Source organism: Vicugna pacos, chromosome 5, assembly GCF_048564905.1.
Source record: "Vicugna pacos chromosome 5, VicPac4, whole genome shotgun sequence".
In the NCBI taxonomy this organism is placed as follows: Eukaryota; Metazoa; Chordata; class Mammalia; order Artiodactyla; family Camelidae; genus Vicugna; species Vicugna pacos.
In genome coordinates this window covers 33,807,023-33,825,760 of record NC_132991.1, presented here as the reverse complement: position 1 = coordinate 33,825,760, position 18,738 = coordinate 33,807,023, and the positions used below count along the sequence as shown (strand labels likewise).

General features: G+C 40.8%; 1 protein-coding gene across 2 annotated transcripts in view; it reads left to right on the top strand.

Annotated features, from left to right (window-relative positions):
* Nucleotides 1–18,738, top strand: part of CCDC148 (coiled-coil domain containing 148) — a 306,973-nt gene that overhangs the window by 267,942 nt on the left and 20,293 nt on the right. The window lies entirely within an intron of this gene.

Sequence of the window (18,738 nt, the reverse complement as noted above, 5' to 3'; positions counted from 1 at the left end):
CCATGTGAAGTAGCTTAATCTACCCTGTTTTCAGGCCTTCCCTCACCCCCATTAGTCATTGTTATGATTATTGTGGTATTTTCAGTTAATAATCATTTAAATTATCCACATCTGCCAATGTCTTTGATCACTGTTGCTTCTCAGACCTTATTCCTTCCTTCGTGTTTAAGTTCTTTCTTTCTAAAGCACATTACATAATAGTTCTTCAGCGTGGGCTTTTGTCTGAAAACTGCCTTGATTGTGCCCACATGTTGTAGTGATGTGTAGTATGCAATACAATTCCAGATTGCTGGTTACTTTCTCTCCATCCTCACAGGATATTAGTTCGTTGTCTTATGGAAACTACTGATGCTGGTGAAAAGTTTGCTTTCATTTACGAGTTGTATTTTAGCAAGTAATCAGTCTACTCTCCCTTGTGGCTTTGAGATTTTCTCTCTATATTCTCAAGTTTTACTAAAGTGCGTTTCTGTACGACTTTTTAAAAAATAAAGTTCTTCTCACAGCTCATTGTGCTTCCAAATTATGAGAAAGTAGGTCTGTTATAAACTCAGGGAATTCTCACTATTTCTTCCTTGAATATATTGTCCTTTCTGGCGCTGCTGTTAGATCCACAGCAGGCCGTTTCAGTCTGTCCTCCTAATGTCTTAACTTTTTCTTATATCCTATCTCTTTGCTTCTCTGCTACAAACTGAGGCATTTTCTCAGGTTTTTCTTCTTCGCTCATTGTCTGTGTAGGTGTGTTTAACCAGCTCTTTCACTCATCTGCAATCTGTTGCAGTAACATCCTCACTTCTTCACATCTTCTTGTCTCTGTACCCTATTCCACATGGCTGTGCAGCACAGTGCCCTCTCACCATGAATGCAGTTATCCGCCCTGCCCTTGACTCTGGGCTTGGTCATGTCACTGTTCTGATCAAGAAAACAAGGCAGAAGTGACAGCATGTCAGTGGTTCATGCTTTTGCTCTATCATTGTTGTAAGAATATGCCCACTAATCTGCTGGAGGATGAGAAACATGGAAAACAGAGCCTAGTCACGCCCATGAGGCCAGCTGAGGCCAGCTTAGATCAGCCAATGGCCAGCTGACCCCGGGAGCAAACGCAGCCAAGGGCAGCAGCACCACCTAACCCTCCCCCGCTGACCCCAGGCATGTAAGGAATAAATATTCCTTGTTGCTTACCTCTCAGTCCAAGGCAATAGCATTACTGCAGCAACAGATAACTGATACACTATCCACTGAGGTTTTTTTCAAGGAATGTTTTTTCATTTGTAGATATTCTAATTGTTACCTTTTCAAATTGGCCTATTCTTTGTAAATTGTTTCCTATTGTTTCTATATATTCCTACTCCATCTTTTGTCTACTTAATCATTTTAAACATAACCATTTTATAACTTCTTTCAGACTGTTAAATTATCTCAAGTTCCTGGGGGTGATTCCTGATTTCCCTCATGAGGGATTGTTTGCTCATTTTATCTGTAATTTTAATTTTTGAGCCCATACTTGTTTTTTCTATGTGTGTCCAGTCTAGATTGATTAGGAAAGTGTCCCTAAGGTGGTGGTTTTGTGTTTGCTTCTGCCAGGAGCTTCAAGAGTATCCCCAGTCTAGGCCCAGATTTACATTAATTTCCTGTCCTGATAACTTCAGCACCAGGTGACTAGCATAAATTGTTATTCTTTGACTGCATGTCATACTTTGTCTCAGTTTCTCACTAGGAACTGTTTTTCTATCCACATATGCCGACAAGCACAAACTCCCTTTGCATTTCAAGACTGGTCATCTAAATGTTTAATCCTCTTTCACTGAAGTTACCGAAATTTCCAATGTCCCAGCCTAATGCAGGAATTTGAGGTCCAAGTCCTCCCTCCTGCTGGCTGGGACCCTGTGTGTGTGTACTGTGAAACCCCAGCGCCTTGGCATGAGGGTCTGGTCCTCACTGGGCCATGATGACATCAATTCATGCACTGACATTCTTCATTTCTGAAACTTCAGGTTCTCTTTGTTCCTTAAAGTTCATCCAGTGTTGACTTTTACACAATACTCCTTTTGTTTACTTTAGGAGATATGTCCATGTCACTCAGTTTACCATGTTGCCTGCACATGCTTTGTTTAGTAAGCACAGATAATTGACTGTGAAAATTAGACAGATTGTTTTGAACTGACCCGGTCCTCAGACAAAAGAAAAACATGGTTCATTACAAAGAATATGGCTCAGGACAAAAGTTTGTTGTTAGTTTGTTGTTTGTTTTTTTAAAAGCCTTGCTTTTCATTAAGCACTGAAAATAGCCTCCATCTCTGTTAAGCACTAAAGAATTGACATAAGCAGTTTTTGGACTTATGATCATGTTTTTCTGATATCAGCATTTCACACAATTCTGTTGTGTTCTGTGAGTTACTTTATGAGAATGTGTCTGTTCCTTTATTTTCCTGGTAACACTTGATTCTTACATCTCTAACACGTTTGTGATGTAACAACCCTGCAAATCAACATTTAGAATAGGACAAAGGCATGGCACACCGAATATTTTCATAGTAAATTTTACTTGAAAATATTTTAAAGTAAATGCCTTTTAGTGACAACTTAAAAAAAATACCAAAGCATGTGGTTTTCTAGCAAATAGTCTGGGTTACTGGGCGTCTCCCCTCTCTTCTAGTCGGAGCCTGGTCTTTCGCCTTTCGCGGGGTGAGGAACGGGGCAGGGGAACAAGGACCGGAGACATTCCGCCTGATTCTAATCCTCTAAGTCTTTGCTTTAATCATTTCTTCATTCAAACACCAATGAGGTCATAGTCTGGCAAACAAAATGCAGAGGCTGGGATTTTGGTAAGTGTCACAGTTCTGTTTCAAAGTAGAGAAAAAAAAATTTGCAAAGTTTGGCAAGTTTTGCCTTGAGCTAGCCAGGAAAGAAAACTATGGCTTTAATAAGCTTGAAGAAAGAGAGCATCAAGATTTATAAAAATAGACAAACAGTATACCAAATGATGCATTGTCCTTGAGTATAATCAGTGTGTGGATAAACGGAAAGTCATTGAATTCAGAGAAAAGCCTTATTCTTGGCTCTGGAAGCAAATGCAAACAGTAAGCACAATTCTATCATAGTCTGTGGATGCTGTTCTGTTTCAAAATGGTAGACTAAAAACATTGCACCTACAGAGGCAAATATGGTAGATTGCATCTACAGGTAAAGAGACATTGACGAGATCATTCTTTTTAAGCCAAATAGACTCATGTATTGTTGGGCAAGCTCATAATCTCTCCAAACTTTAGGGGTTTTTTGTTGTTGTTGTTGTTGTTTCCTATAAAGTGGAAATGACAGTAATTACAATGATGGAGTGCTGGAAAGATAAAATGAGAAAATATATATTAAATAACTGGTTCATTAGCACATAATAAAGGATGGCAATTATCTTAATACCATTTATTATCTTATCTTATCTTAACACACTCTTTTAAATAAATTATGAAACATGCAAATAAAGAAATGTGAAATGATGTGTGGTTCATGGAATTCAAATCTCTCAGTCAAATAAGAAGGCTCAGAAAGAGGGATTCCATGAGAGCTAAGGCCAGACATGTTAATGTGGCTGTATTACATCTAAGCAAGGCTCTGCCCCAGAGAGACTTCAAACACAAATGGTGATTGCACTGAATGACCTCAATGTCTCTGTGCAAACAGTGCCTGACAGACAGGAAAGTGGTACCTGTGATACCTTTCTCTGACTGCGGTTAACTTTCCATTTATCCACGCTGATTATGTGAAAGAACAATGAATCAGGCAGCATGTGTGCAACCCTCTCTCAAAGACTACCTCATTCCAACTCATTTAGCCTTTCTCTGCTAGAGGCACACTCATCACTGGAGAGCAGAAAAAGTGGCAGGTAAGGATGAAAGTCTCTCCTGCAATTCTTTTTCTTAAAATATATGTGGGATTCTGGGTTTATATCTAAAGGAAATAGAACCAGGATCTGGAAAAGATACAGAGGGATATCAGCACTCTCATGTTCATTGCAGCATGACTCTCAGTAGCCAAGAGATGGAAACAATCTACATGGCCAGTAATAGATGAATGGAGAAAGAAAATGTGGTGTACATGTACAATGGAATATTATTCAGTCTTAAAAAAGAAAGAAATCCTACCACTTGTGTCAGTGTGAATGAACCTTAAAGACATTGTGCTAAGTGAAATACACCAGGCACAGAAAGACAAATATTACAGGATCTCACTTACATGAGGAATATAAAATAGTCAAACTCAAAGAAGAAGAATGGTGACTGCCAGGGGCTGGGGGAGGAATAATGGGAAAGTGTTGGTAAAAGGGTTCAAAGTTTCAGTTATGCAAGATGAGTAAGTTTCAGATATCTAACCTACAGCAATGTGACTGCAGTTAACAATACTGGATTATATACTTGAAATTTGCTAAGATGGTAAATCTTGTATTCTTACCACACCTAGAGAAAAAGGGAAGGAAGGAAGGAAGGAAGGAAGGAAGGAAGGAAGGAAGGGAGGGTAAGTTAATTATGTGAAGTTATGAATATTTTAATTGGTTTGCTTATGGTGATTATTTCCCAACGTATACATATATCAAAACAATATATACAGCCTTTATTTGTCAATTACACCTCAAAGCTAAGGGGGTAAAAATGAAGCCTTATAAACATGTACATGTGTCCAAAGTGCCCTCTTTCTTGAAGATGTGTAGTATCTCCAATTTTATCTTAGTGTAAAATTACATAATTGTGTCCGTGCCCTTTCATCATCTTAGAAAAATACACATGGGAGAAATGTGCAAATGGGAAACATAATTGAGTGAAATGAAATAAATTCAGCATAATTTAATTGCCTTTTTATTTGTCTGCTTCCCCTAAATGTGTCTAATGATGGCAAGTGCTTCATGTGTGTGATCTTGTTTCCTCTTGACAACACTCTAATGTAGATATTCCCATTTTACAACAATGTTTGTCTGTTTGCCCCAGGTCCCTCAGGTGATGACCAGCCCGTTCCTCTTTGATCCCAAATTCCACACTCTCTCCCCAGTCCCTGCTCACTCTGCCTGGGAAGCATAACTAGGATCAAATTTTTATAATTTGTGTATCTTATAGGACCCTATGCAAATAGTTGCTTAATTAATATTTTTGGTGAAAAAAGGTCAGCACAGCAGAAAGGAAGGAGCAAAAGATTGAGAGTCAGAATACTACAGTTCTTGTCCCAGCTCTGTAATTAACTGACTTCATGACTATAAAAAAAAAATCATATAACTTCTCTTGTTCTCTGGTATCTCATCTGTTCAGTGGGATTGGATTCTTTACTCAGGGCAAGAGATCTGAGCATATGTTCAAGGCATGTCTGATGTCTAGGTAGGGATGCCTTATCTGGAATGGGTAGGGATGTCCTATCTGAATGACACCAACACAAATGGGAGAGCTGCTGAGAGCTCCAGGGTAGTTCAACTTGGTTCCATTCATGAGACCAAAACCACACAGTAATTTGAACAAATTCTTTATATTACAATATAAAGAACTGCTAACTCTAAGAAGAGACTAGAGTAACAAGAGATTAACTAGTAAGAAGTGAAGAGAACTCTAAAGAATATAGAAACAGCAGCTGTAAGGATCAGCCACTGCCCTTAGGGCTGAGATAGAGCAGCCAAGAAGGAGTCCCCCCACCAAGGCTGAGATCCAGACCTTGTTGGAGGGCATGGCTGTGGCTCACGGCATGCCAGAGAAGTCACTGTAGTGCCACACCAGTGGAACTTGCTAGGCTGTCAGAGAAAGCTGTTCACCGGAAGGTGTCTTAGCGAGGTACTACACTACAGAAATGCCCAAAGGCTTTCAGGAGAAATTGCTGGCCCCAGTGCACTGCAGGATCCAGGCAATAGAAAAGTTGAGTGCACTGCAGTAGACAGATGCTTAAGAAGCCATCCATGCTGCAGGAGCTGGGTGCTAGAGAAGCTGCACATCCTGCCAAAACTGGACACTGGAGAAGCTGCCAGCCTGCAGGAGCCATATGCTTGAGAAATCGCCCTCAGTGCTGCCCTGGGCACAGAAGCAATCACTGCACTGCAGTAGCTGGCAGTGGAGATGTTGCATGCAGTGTGGGAGCCAAATGCTTGAGGAGTCACCTGTCCTGCAGGAGCAAGGTGCTGGAGAAGCTGTACTTGCAGGAACTGGACACTGCCCACAGTGCAAGAGCTCCCAAGAGAGCTCACTGGAATCAGGAAGCAAACTTCTTCCTCTTGCAGTGTCTCTCCAGCACCACATACTGACACAGCTGAACCTTGTGCCAGCTGGCATAGGAAAACTCTCTGAAGGTCCCACCTCCATTTTCACCGAGCAAGCAGAAAGGGCAAATTTGGAGCTGAGATGCAGTCATACTTGCACAGGTGAACCTCAAAAGCAGTTTCCTAAAAGAAAAGACACAGGTTCATGGAACACAATTTTTCACTCCAGAGGCAGCCAGCCAGAGGCCTGCCAATTAAACCCAGGCCCTAGGGACAGTGAGGTTTTAAACATTTTGAATGTGACAGCTTTAAGGAAGGACGTACATGATCTGGTTAACCACAGTTCTCAATAATACCCTATTATCTTAACCCTCCAGGCAAGCTTCACACAAATACATGCCAGGTCCCTGTGATCATTGGAGTTTGTGATCTTTGACCATCTGTCTGCTTCATTTGACAGTTGAGAAAACCGAGGCTCAGAGAAATGAAATGGCATGCTTACCCTAGCTACTCCTGCCCCTGCTCCGATCTGTGTCATATTCAAACAAAATGCAGAGGAGAGGCAACAAACAAAGTGAACTTCAATGTTGATTTGTCTCAAACATCAGCACTGAACTTGGGCTGTTTGTGTTGCATCGACTTTGTTCATTTACACAAAATCAGGAGATTGTTGGATGAAACATGTTTAAGTAATGCTCTGTGGCAAGAAAATACCAGGAACTTATCAAGACTTGTTTCTCCTCAGGTTAGCTACCCTGATATTCAGTTTGCCCTCATGTAAAATCCCACTCAAAATTTCTTAAAACCACATCAGCACTTCACCATCTGTAATTACTACTGCAAAAACAAGTCCATTGATTCCCCCTTTATCCCTTCTCCTGCATTTTCATAGCCATTACTTTCCATCTGATGAGGTTGTAGAGGTTCCTATCACTTCACCAGAATGGGAAATCTATGCTATTTCATTAAATAACTAAACATTAGGCGATTTCCAAATCTTACATAATCTCACACTCTTGGCAGAGTGAGAAAGAAAACTTTACTGCAAAGTTTTTCAGGATTGCTGATAATGGTAACAGTAGCAATGCCTCACTAGCACAGAATACATCATGGCTTAGGATTTGTTTTCTATGTATTATTTCACTTGAAATAAATCTTCAGAAATTTTATTTGCCAGTTTTATTTTCTAAGGAAAGAAACCTAATTTAAGATACTGTGCAGCTTAAAAGTGCTAGGGCGAGACTTACTTAAGGAAAGATTCCAGTTAATTCGAAACAAAAACTTAAGTAATTTCCACAACTGAATTATTTTACTTGAAAAAATAAAGACACCTCTAGAAGTTGATAACTTAAAATTCTAGGTCAATTAATGAGTTTCAGAAATTAATCTTGGTTGCAGTAGTTATAATCAAGAAAAGAATGGGTGAAAACTTGGAATTTGGGAAACAGGGCATATGGGCCTATATACTTCTCTGCCAGCAATGGGTCATCATCTAACTTCTCGAAGTTTTGGTTTTTTGAGTCTATGATGCAGGTGGGATTCTGTGTTCTTTTACAACTTTGTCCCCTCATTCTCCTCACAAAGGCAGTAAAGAGGGAGCCTCTACAGCCTTCATCTCCTTTGAACTTCTCTATCTTCACCCCTGGGAGGCAAGGAGTTTTGTTTGTTTGTTAAGCATCAAAGCCATACTGTGAGGTACAATTCACATGTTTTTTCATTCAAAAATATTTGAGTAGCTACCTTCTGTCAGGGGCAATTCTGTGTCCTAAGAGTACAGCAGTGAGCCAGATAATTTCTGCTCTCAAGTAGACTATATTCTGAAGGGGAAGACAGGAAACTAAATAGGTAATCATGAAGTTTGATGGGTGATAAGTGTTATATACAATTAATAGTTTAGAAAAATGTAAGTTATTCAAGAAAAGACTATGCTTCTGTTGCAAGTATTTCCTCTAAAACTACTGAAGCGGATTCAATGGGGTGATTGGGAAACTATGTTTTTCAGCTTGGGGAGGGGACAAGAAAAGGGAGAGAAACAGATTGGGTCCTTTCTAGCAATGGGTGGAGGGCTTGAAACTTTAGGTGCCCAGCAAATGCGCAGTGACTCGGAGCATAGTCAAGCCTCTAAGCTTTATGACAGGTTGATGCAGCAGTCCTCAGAAGGACAACGTTTTGGAATGTTGGTATGATGACCTTGACCTTCCCTTACAGTTAGGCTAGTTTCTGTCTCTGCACCCCATCCAACTGATGGTGCTGGAAAGGGAAAAGAATGAATATGAGCGCAGGGAGGAGAGGGATACAGCATCTTGTAAGGGAAGTTGCAGCCACATAAGGAAGAAAGAAATATCTGCCCTCCCCGACCCAGTAGACTATGGGAGAAGAAATTCCAGAGTTTCCTCTTTGCAGCCTATCCCTGGGTCAAAACCTGGGGTACCAGTGGGTGGTGCTGGATAGTAAAATCTCATAGACATGGAGGGGTCTAGAACATCAGGGACTGCTGGCGTGTCCCCGAAGCGATAATGGGAAGCCGAGGGAAGTGGCCAGAGGAGATCCTGAGGCAGAACTCCTGGCTCCTGGAGGCCTGATCAGAGCATCTACAGCTGCACTGCTCAATACGGTAGCCACTAGACACATGAGGCTATTTAAATTGAATTTTGAAGTTATCAAAACTAAATAAAATTTTAAATTTGGTTCCTTAATCGCACTAACCACATTTCCAGTGCTCTACTGAGTATGCGGTTGGTGACTAATATATTGAAAGGCAGATATGAAACATTTCCATTACAGCAGAAATTTCTGTTAGACAGCACTGGTCTAGAGCAGTGAGCAACAAACTGCTTCTCTAAAGAGTCTGATAGTAAATATTTTTGGCGTTGCAGACCAGTTCCCTTTGCAACTACTCAGGACTGTATTTGTAGCATGGAAGCAGCCATAGTCCGTGTAAATAAACAAGCATGGCCATATTCCAATAAAACTTTATTTACAAAAACAAACTTTGGCCCTAGGGTCACAGTGTGTCCATCTCTGGTCTGGAGGATCAGAAAGTTCCCACTTTCCAAGGGACAGCAGCCACTGAAAGAATCAGTGGACTAGTGGAGTCCCGGACTAGGACCAAATTACTTGCTTTTGCACCCAAGGATGATGCAAGTCCAGGTGCAACTAAGCAAATACCAGCCAAGGACCAGACTTAACAGCACAGAATAGCACACAAACTTGTACGCAAAGAGTCAAGGTCATCTTGAGAAAGAGCAGGGCGAGAGGGAAGAAACCTGCAAGACCAACCCCATATAAGCCAAATGAGCTAAAAGGGACTGTTTATGTTTGAAAGACAGTGATGCTGTTTGTTGGCAAAAGCAGATGTTACCACCCACTGTCCCAACCCCACCACTTCGTGGACCCCCACCTCCCACATTGACGGAATAGGCTGGAATTCAGGAGAAACTTTAGCTTGATTCTAGAAAACAAAGAAGCCGTAATTTCTTCACCTTTCTGAGTTAGAGTAGTTAAAAGGTTAACACTGCTACACAACATTTTCTCACATGCACATGAAGCTTAGGGAATTTTTGCACTCTTTCTAGGCGCTCTGGTTTGAGCTAATTCATCTCTGCAGCCCCTCCAGGGCCTCCCTGAGACTGATGAGCTGCACTGAGGTGTTGTGGGAAGAGGACACAGGCCTTGGAGGGAGAGAACCTGGGCTCCAGCTGTGTGGCTTCCGCTAAGCCTCTTAGCCAGTCTAGGCCCCAGCGACCTCATCTGCCACATGGTAATGTGAATCAGATGACTCCAGAGGTCTTATCCACCTCAGAGAACAATTTCAGGATTCATCTAAAAGATATCTGGCTGGGGTTGTAGCCTGAGATTATAATTAACATAGTGAACTTGGTCACATGTTAATGAATAAAGTCTTAGCTTTATTAGTAAGTTTCTACCAGGTCACTGAGGAGTTCTGATGTTTTATACTTGGGTGGTTGTAGGACCATCGCGTCACTCAGACTGTGTTAGTCAGCCTGGCCTGCCATAACAGAATACCACATACCAGGTGGCTTAAACAACAGAGATTTATTTTCTCACAGTTCTGTAGGCTGCAAGGCCAAGATCAGAGTACCAGCATGGTCGATTGCTGATAAGAACCCTCCTCCTGTTTGCAAATAGCCACCTTCTTGCTGTGTCCTTACATGGCAGAAAGAAAGAGAGACAGATAGACAGACAGAGGGAGACAGACAAACAGAGAGAGCTGGTGTCTTTTCTTACAAGGGCACTTACATCCCAAGGCCCACTCTCATAACAGCATCTAAATCTAATTACCCCCAAAGGCCCCTTGTCCAAATACCATCACATTGTGGGTAAGAGCATCAGCATAGGAACTTGGATGTAGTTCAGTCCATAGCACAAATCTTGAAATGACTTTACGCTTGGATGCTGAGTTCTTGGAATTTTTCTCTCTAGTTATGAACAAAACAAAAGGAAATGTTCTTCTCATCAGTAGGAAACTTTTGAGGAAGAAATACGAAATTGAGTTCCACCTTTCCTGAGATTCAAGGCGGAGCTAGGATAGGGGGATGACTGCCTTGGTTATCAGCTAACACGATAGCTAACTTTCACCGGAAAGCTTATTTCCACAAGGCGCTCTTCCGAGTAGGTTCCATAAAGCACCTCATTTCGCCCTACAGCGCCCTTACTAGAGCTGCCTAGAGACGGAGACACTAGTGTGTGGAAAGCCTGAGTAACTCACGTAAAGTCCCATAGCTAGTATGAGATCAAATCTGGATGTGAAACCCAGCAGACTAATTCCAGAGCCTGCCCCCCTAATAACCATGGATACAGGTTACGGGGAGAGTCCACACACACGCATACACCAGAGAATGTGCTCGAACAAAGTAACACGTATTCATGCACTAATAACAAGCATTAATTAATATAGTAATGCCTGTAGGCTATTTACACTTTATGATGGACTTTAATCAACTCAGCAAAATGCTTTCTCTTAATATCTGGCTGAGATCAGAATTTCAGGAAATGGGAATTTTGATGAGTGGTGAAGAGAGAGAAGCTATTTTGGTTTGGGACAACTGTGGGATGAGAGGCCTGAATAGAAGGCTGAATTTAGGAGCCATGAACCGCTACGGTATGAGACAAAGGCTTCAGTGCTCGAAGGGAAGGAAAGGGTGGGAGAGGAAAAGGAGGCCCTACTGAGGATGGGAGTACAGAAAGCGGGGTGTATCCTCTCCAGAGCTCTGTGTACCAGACACTGTTCTCAGAACATTACAAATGCATTATCTCATTTCCACCCACAAGAATCTTTTGAAGTAGATTTTATTACTTCCATTTTGTAGCGATTGAATCCTGGGTATATTAAAACATATCTAAAGTTACATAGCTGGTAAATAGCCAGTGTTTCAGCTAAAGAAACTGTACTCTGTGTACAGCCTCCCTAGGACAGACAAAGTTTATTTACCTTTGCCCTTTTGCCCAACAGAGCCAACGTCAGTCACTAAAGCCTGTCTTTGTGCCAGCCAGGTGCTCAAGGCTGGTCATGCCTTGACGTCACAATGTAATACTTGGCCTGGGTTGAAGTATGACTTCACATGGGACGGCACTCAGGAGAGGCTCAAATTGTGCAACAGTCCAGTTCAATGAACAGCCAGTTATCCTACCCATCAATTCAAATAGCCTCATAAGTGAAATGCTAGTAGGCGTTCGTGTCCAAAATGAAGCTGGCCGAGAGTAGCAGCTTGGATTCCTGATGGTCAAGTTCACTAAATGGCTAGAGATAGGAAACAAAGTCTGTAAGTGCAGAGAATCCCTACCATGTGTTTCTCTGTCTTGCTTGGCTTTTTGAAAGGGTCTATGATATTACAAAATCCTGAAGTTATAACCAAGTAGGTAGTTATTTTTAGGGGTTGGGACAGGAATGGAATATTGCCGTCTTCAATCAGTTATTGAAGATCTCCTCAGTGACTGACAATCAGCCGCTCAGGTAATAACAAGGTCATTTGCTTTGACATCTGTTGGCTGACTTTGGGGCTGTCTGCACTTGTCCTCTTCACTTACGTCCCTCCACTCATGTCTCTCCTCCTTAACCGTTCTGAACTCTAATCAGGAAATCTTTGCTTGGCCTGGGCAATTCCCTTGTGCCTACAACTCTCTTCTCCCTCTCAGCTTCCTGAGTCATTCGCTTCCCTTATCCAAAACCCTTTTCATTGCCCACATCCTTGGTTTTTCATATGATTCTCCAATAAAAGAAATCAGGACTCCTTGGAGAATTGGCTGATATTGGAGCAGGAAATATATAGGATGACCCTGGAGCATCTTACAGTGCCAAAAAATAAAGACCTGCTTTAAAAATTGATTGGATTTATGTCAAAGGGACACAAGACCTGATGAAAAGAGTTCCCAATGGCAAACCTGGAACAATTTGAGCAACAAAATAAATACAATAATATTGAATTATGACCCAAAGTAGAAAATAACTATCCACAAGTTTATACTGAAATAAATAAATGACTGAATAAATTAATAAATGGCCAGAAGAGACAAATATCCCATGGAGATAAATTTCCAATAACTTATGTGTGTATTCCACACTAAATGAACAGGGGCATAACTCTCTACTCCTTAGGGGGAGTGCTCAGTGACTTCCTTCCAAAATGTACAATGTGAAAATGTGAAAGGGGTAGGAAAAAGCAACTTCACAGTGGAGAAACCTGATAAAAATGCCCTCAGACAAGTGCTCAAGGTGAACATCAACAGTGATAAATCATGGTCACAGTATGCACCTTGGATATTATGTGATGACTTTATCTCTGTGGTTTTCTGACTACAAGTAACACATGATCCTGCTCTTATCATGAGAAAAACATCAGACACATTTCAACAGTAGGGCATCTTATAAAGTACTGGAGAAGTATTCATCAAAACTCAAGGTCATCAAAAACAAGGAACGTTGAAGAAACTATCACGACCAAGAGGAGCCTAAGGAGACATGGCAACTAAACATAATGTGGTGTCTTGGATGAGATCTGTTATAGATTGAATTGTATCATCCCCCAAAAACATATGTTGCAGTCCTAATCCCCAATGTCTTAGAATGTGACCATTTTTGGAAATAGGGTGATTGCAATGTAATTAGCTCAGATGAGAGCATACTGGAGTAGGATAGGTCCCTAAGCCGGTACAACTGGTGCCTTTATAGGAAGATGGCCAAGTGAAGAGAGAGAAGGAGAAGGCCCTTGATGACAAAGGCAGGGATGGGAGTTCTGCAGCTGCAAGCTGAAGACACCAAAGATCACCAGCAAACCACCAGAAGCTAGGAAGAGGTAGGGAAGAATTTTCCTAAAGGTTTTAGAGGAAGCATGGGCCCGACTGACATCTGATTTCAGATGTCTAGCCTCCAAAACTGTGAGACAATAAATCTCTGCTGTTTCATGCCACCCAGTTTGTGGAATATTTTATGGCAACCTTAGGAAACTAATACAGTATCCTGGAACAGAAAAAAAAAAAAAGACAGTATGTTAAAAACTAAGTCTGAATAAATGCTTAATTATAACTAATAATAATGCATTGATATTAGTTCATTAATTGTAGCAAGTGTACCATACTAATGTAAGATGTCACTAATGGTGGAAGCTGGGTGTGGATATATGGGTCCTCTGTACTCTCCTCAATTATTCAGCAATCATCTTTTAACGATGTAAAAGTGCTCTAATATATATATGTGTGTGTGTGTGTGTGTATAAATTTTTCTTAAAAACTTCATATTACAGTAATTCTTTTTAGGCCTCTTAATTCCTCCAAGTTTTGGTTTTGAAACCATCTGCTTCTATGTTGATTGTATCAACTTCATTCTAATTTTAAAGAATCAGGAATTGCCCCACAGAAAACCATCCTGAAGGCATCACACTCCTGATTTAGTCTTATCTCCTTCCTCTCCTTTCCTCATCCGCATTTTAGGGCTAGTTATCCACCCATTTCTCCATTCTGTGCCAGGATATATGCCAAGTACATAGGGTGCCCTTGCCATCCAGGGAAAGAGACAGACATTAGAAACATAATTGCACAAGCAAATGTCGAATTGCCCTGTGAGATTTTAAACTGGGACCACTGGCTGTGAGGACAACATAATCTTTGTCATGGGCAGATAGTTTAGCAGAGAAAGAAGCCAACATAGGGGACAGCAGAGGGGAGGTCCTGGGACATTATTAGAGCCTCTGGAGTTGGTTACACCTGAACTTGCTGCTCTCCTTTGACTTAATAGCTATATGGCCACTAAATACCCATTTTAACTTAAAATCTCAGTTTTTGTAGATTCTACAAAAGAGAAGGTCTTAGTCTATGAGAGCATTTTTAGATATCAGTTAATCAAGGAAAACAGCTCTGAGGGTGTAAAACCTGATGTGAGATTTAAAGAATGTATATTAACTAGGCAAAGAATGAGGGAAACAGGATCCCAGGTGGAGGGAACAGCAGGGGCAAAGCCCTTGTGCTGAGAAGGAGCGTGTGGAGTACAAGGAACTGAACCGTTATTGCTTCTGGTGCAGAATGAGGGAGGGTGAGTTGAATATGATGTGCGAAGGTGCTGGAAAGAGAAACAGGGGACTAGACCCCATAGGACATTGAAGCCAAGCCAAGGATTTTGTCTTTCCCTGATGGCAATGGTAAACTATTAGAGATATTAAGAGTTTGTGGGGAGGAAGACATGACATCATTAGATTTGTATTTTTGAAAGCTCACTCTGGCTGCAGTGAAGAGGGTGGATTGACAGGGTTGGGGTGGATCTGGTATACTAGCTACACAGCTATTGCAGGGATCCAGGTGGAGGCTGATGGTAGCACAGACCAGGGTGGTGCTGGAGATGGAGGAGATGGGGAGATGTAGACAGACTTGAAAGATGTAGAAGGTAAAACTAATGGAATTTGATGATTTGGTCATGAAGCTAAGGAAGAGCAGAGGATGATTTCTAGATTGCTGGCTTGACCAACTGGATGGATCTCACTTATTGAGACAGAGGAACGTGAGAAGCCTAGAATAAGACCAGCTATGCCAAAGTCCTTACCACTTCTGAAATGCACCACATTATTTCATGCCTCAGTGCCTTCCAACATTCTGTCCTTGGCACATGGAAACCTGGCTTCTCTCTTCCTTTGTTTTGAGGGAGCTCTATTGTATTTAATGGCACTGGGACTGGTGATATGGTATAGAAGTCAAGCATCCAGATGCTGGAGGCAGATTGCTTGAATTCAAATTCTGGATGATTGTGTGATCATGTGAGTTTTTCCAAATCCCAGTTTCCTTATCTGTGAAGTGGGGATAGTAAAGTAATCGTACCTGTTCTTTGGGAGTCTGGACTGTACAGAATGAGATAATATATATAAAATGCTTATCACAGCAGCCAGCACACAATAAACACATAGTATATCTTAGATATTATTATAAAAATGCATAAAAGTCAACTCTTGTCCTTGGAGTTTTGATAGAAAATCTACATTTTTCATACTTTTTCCTGTAGGTCAGGGCTTCCCAAAAGGCAGGTGTACCAGGAGATAACATTTGCAGAAAACACATCTGATAAAGGGCTGTTATCCAAAATATACAAAGAACACTGAAAACTCAACAAAAAGAAAATAAACACACAATTAAGAAATAGACCAAAGACTTTAACAGACACATCCCCAAAGAAGATATACAAATGGCAAAACAGCATATGAAAAGATGTTCCATATCATATGTCATCAGAGAAATGGAAATTTAAATGACAATGTGATACCAGTACACACCTATTAGAATGGCCAAAATCCAGAATACTGGACAACACCAAATGCTGGCAAGGATGTGGAACAACAGGAACTTTCATTCATTGACAGTAGAAATGCAAAATGTTACAGCCACTTTGGAAGAAAGTTTGGTGATTTCTTGCAAAATGTACTCTTACCATGCAATCCAGCAACTGAGTATTTACCCAAAGAAGTTGAAAACTTACGTTCATACAGAAACCTGCACACAGATGTTTATAGCAGCTTTCATTAAAAATTTTGGCAATTTCATAATTAACAAAACTTAGAAGCAATGAAGATGTCCTTCAGTTGGTGAATGGATAAGTAAACTGATATATTCAGACAATGGAATATTATCCAGTGGCAAAAAGAAATGAGCTATCAAGCCATGAAAAGACATGAAGGAACCTTAAATGCATATTACTCACTGAAAGAAGCAAATCTAAAAAGGCATCATACTGTATGATTCCAACTATATGACATTCTGGAAAAGGTAAAACTATGAAGGCAGTAAAAAGATCAGCAATTGTCAAGGGTTGACAGGAGCAGGATAAATAACTGGAGCACAGAGGATTTTTAGGGCAGTGAGAATACTCTGTGTGATACCATAATGGTGGGTACGTGTCATTATACCATGGTATATACATACATATCCAAACCCACAGAATGTATAACAACAAAAGTGAGTCCTAATGTAAACCATGGACTTTGGGTGATTATGATATATCAGTGGAGATTCATCAGTTGTAGCAAATGTCCCACTCTGGTAATGAGGGAGGCCATGCACATGTAGGTACAGAAGGTATATGAGAATTCTCTGTACCTTCCTCTAAATTTTTCTGTGGACCTAAAACTGCTCTAAAAATAAAGTATTAAAAAAATGAGGCAGGTGCTATTCATCACATACAATTGGTACTCAGTCAGAGATAAATTCCTGCTAATTCACCAGGTCCAGCAGCCCCTCCTTCCTTCTTTCCCCATCCTTTCCCCATGATGATGAGATGTGGGAAGAGACTGGGGAGCCCTGCTTTAAATCAGGGATTGGTATGCTACAGCCCTCAGGCCAAATCCGACCAAGGCGTCTTTTGTAAATGAGGTTTCATTGAACACAGCCATTTCTGCACGTTGTTTGTGGCTGCTTTCTCACTAGAATGGCAGGGTTGAGTAGTTGTGACAGAGCCATTATGGCCCATCAAAGTGAAAATATTTGCTATTTGGGAAAATGTTTACCAGTTCCTACTCTAGATTATGATGAGGAGGAAGAGGAAGAAAATAAGCCACTCCTGCCATTTATTGAGTAAAATAGTTCTTAAAGAGAGTAATATTAACTCGATTGTACAAATAAAGGCAATGAAGCTCGAAGACATGATGTGACCTGCTCAAAATGACAGAGCTAACACGTGGCAGCTAATATCACTCCAAAGTGTGTGCTTTTAATTCAGTGACTCAGGACCTGCATAAGGAGTGGCTGCTGTTGGTGTCCAGGGCACCTGCCATTAGAGATCTAACAGTAAGCACAAACATCCTTTCTGGATAATACTAACCCAGTGCTGTCTCTATTCATTGAACATTTGCCTCAAGCGTACTTCCTCTCAGTTTACACACATCCTGACATCTCCACCATCATCCTTTTTTCTGCAGCTTCATGTGAAAATAAAGTAAGTCAGATGCATCTTTTTCCTTAGGAAGGTTCCTCACTGTTGATTGGATCCTACAGTTATTGTTGGGTTCCAACTTCTTACCTGCTTTTTCCTTCAGGTTCCTCCCTTTCAGCAAGAGCCCATAGCCCCCATCTAGGACTGCCAGATAAAATGCAGGACAGCAGTCAAATTTGAATTTCAGATAAACAGTGAATAATTTCTTAGAAGTATGTCCCATACATATACAGGGTGTCCTACATTTTTATTTGGTAAATCTGAAAACCTTAACCCCATCCCTATATTTTTGTAGCTGGAAGATGAATTATCTACCACAGAGCGGCAGGGCATTTACTTGGAAGGACTTTGGGTTAGGAAAAAGAGTGCATGATTTGTTGTTGGAAGATGTGTGTGCAGGACGGCCAGGAAAATTACCTACATTTTAAAACACCCATATTTCACCCCCATGAAATGGGAATCATACATCCTACTAGCAGGGTTTTGTGGAAACTCAGTGAAATGTTGTCTGTGAATAGCACTGTACTTGGTAAAAGTTAGTGATTGTTGTCTTTTATTCAAGTAACATTTCTAAATTCTTTTTCGTTATTTCCTCTGATAGTCTGGATTCTGAAAAACAGATACTTCTCCATATGCCCTCAGCACAGCTTTGTTAGCTTTCGTTCCCCGGAACCCCTTCCTTTCTCAACATCTGACTGAGGAATTTAAATGATCATGAAAGTTGATTTAATCATAAAGTGTACAAAATCCTCCCCTGGTTTATAAATTTCATAGGAAAAAATTAAATTAAACAATTCAGTTGTTACAAAATTAAGACTATTCCATGTGGGTATTCCTTAGTGTGTCCCTCAGTGAATTTGAATAGCTCATAACCAGTTATAGTACTGCTTCTGAGGGCCAGCCAGTTTCAGATCCCATATTCACATTTGATTGCAGCAAATAAAAACTCATTTTTGAAAGTTCCTTGAATCATAGCATTTTCATCCTCTTTGTTCCCTCAGTAAACACCAGATCCTTCTGATTTCAAGGTCTCTTGTAGAGATTGGGATTTTCCAGAAGTTAATGCAGTTTTTCATCTCTTACCCTATCAGGGAAAAAG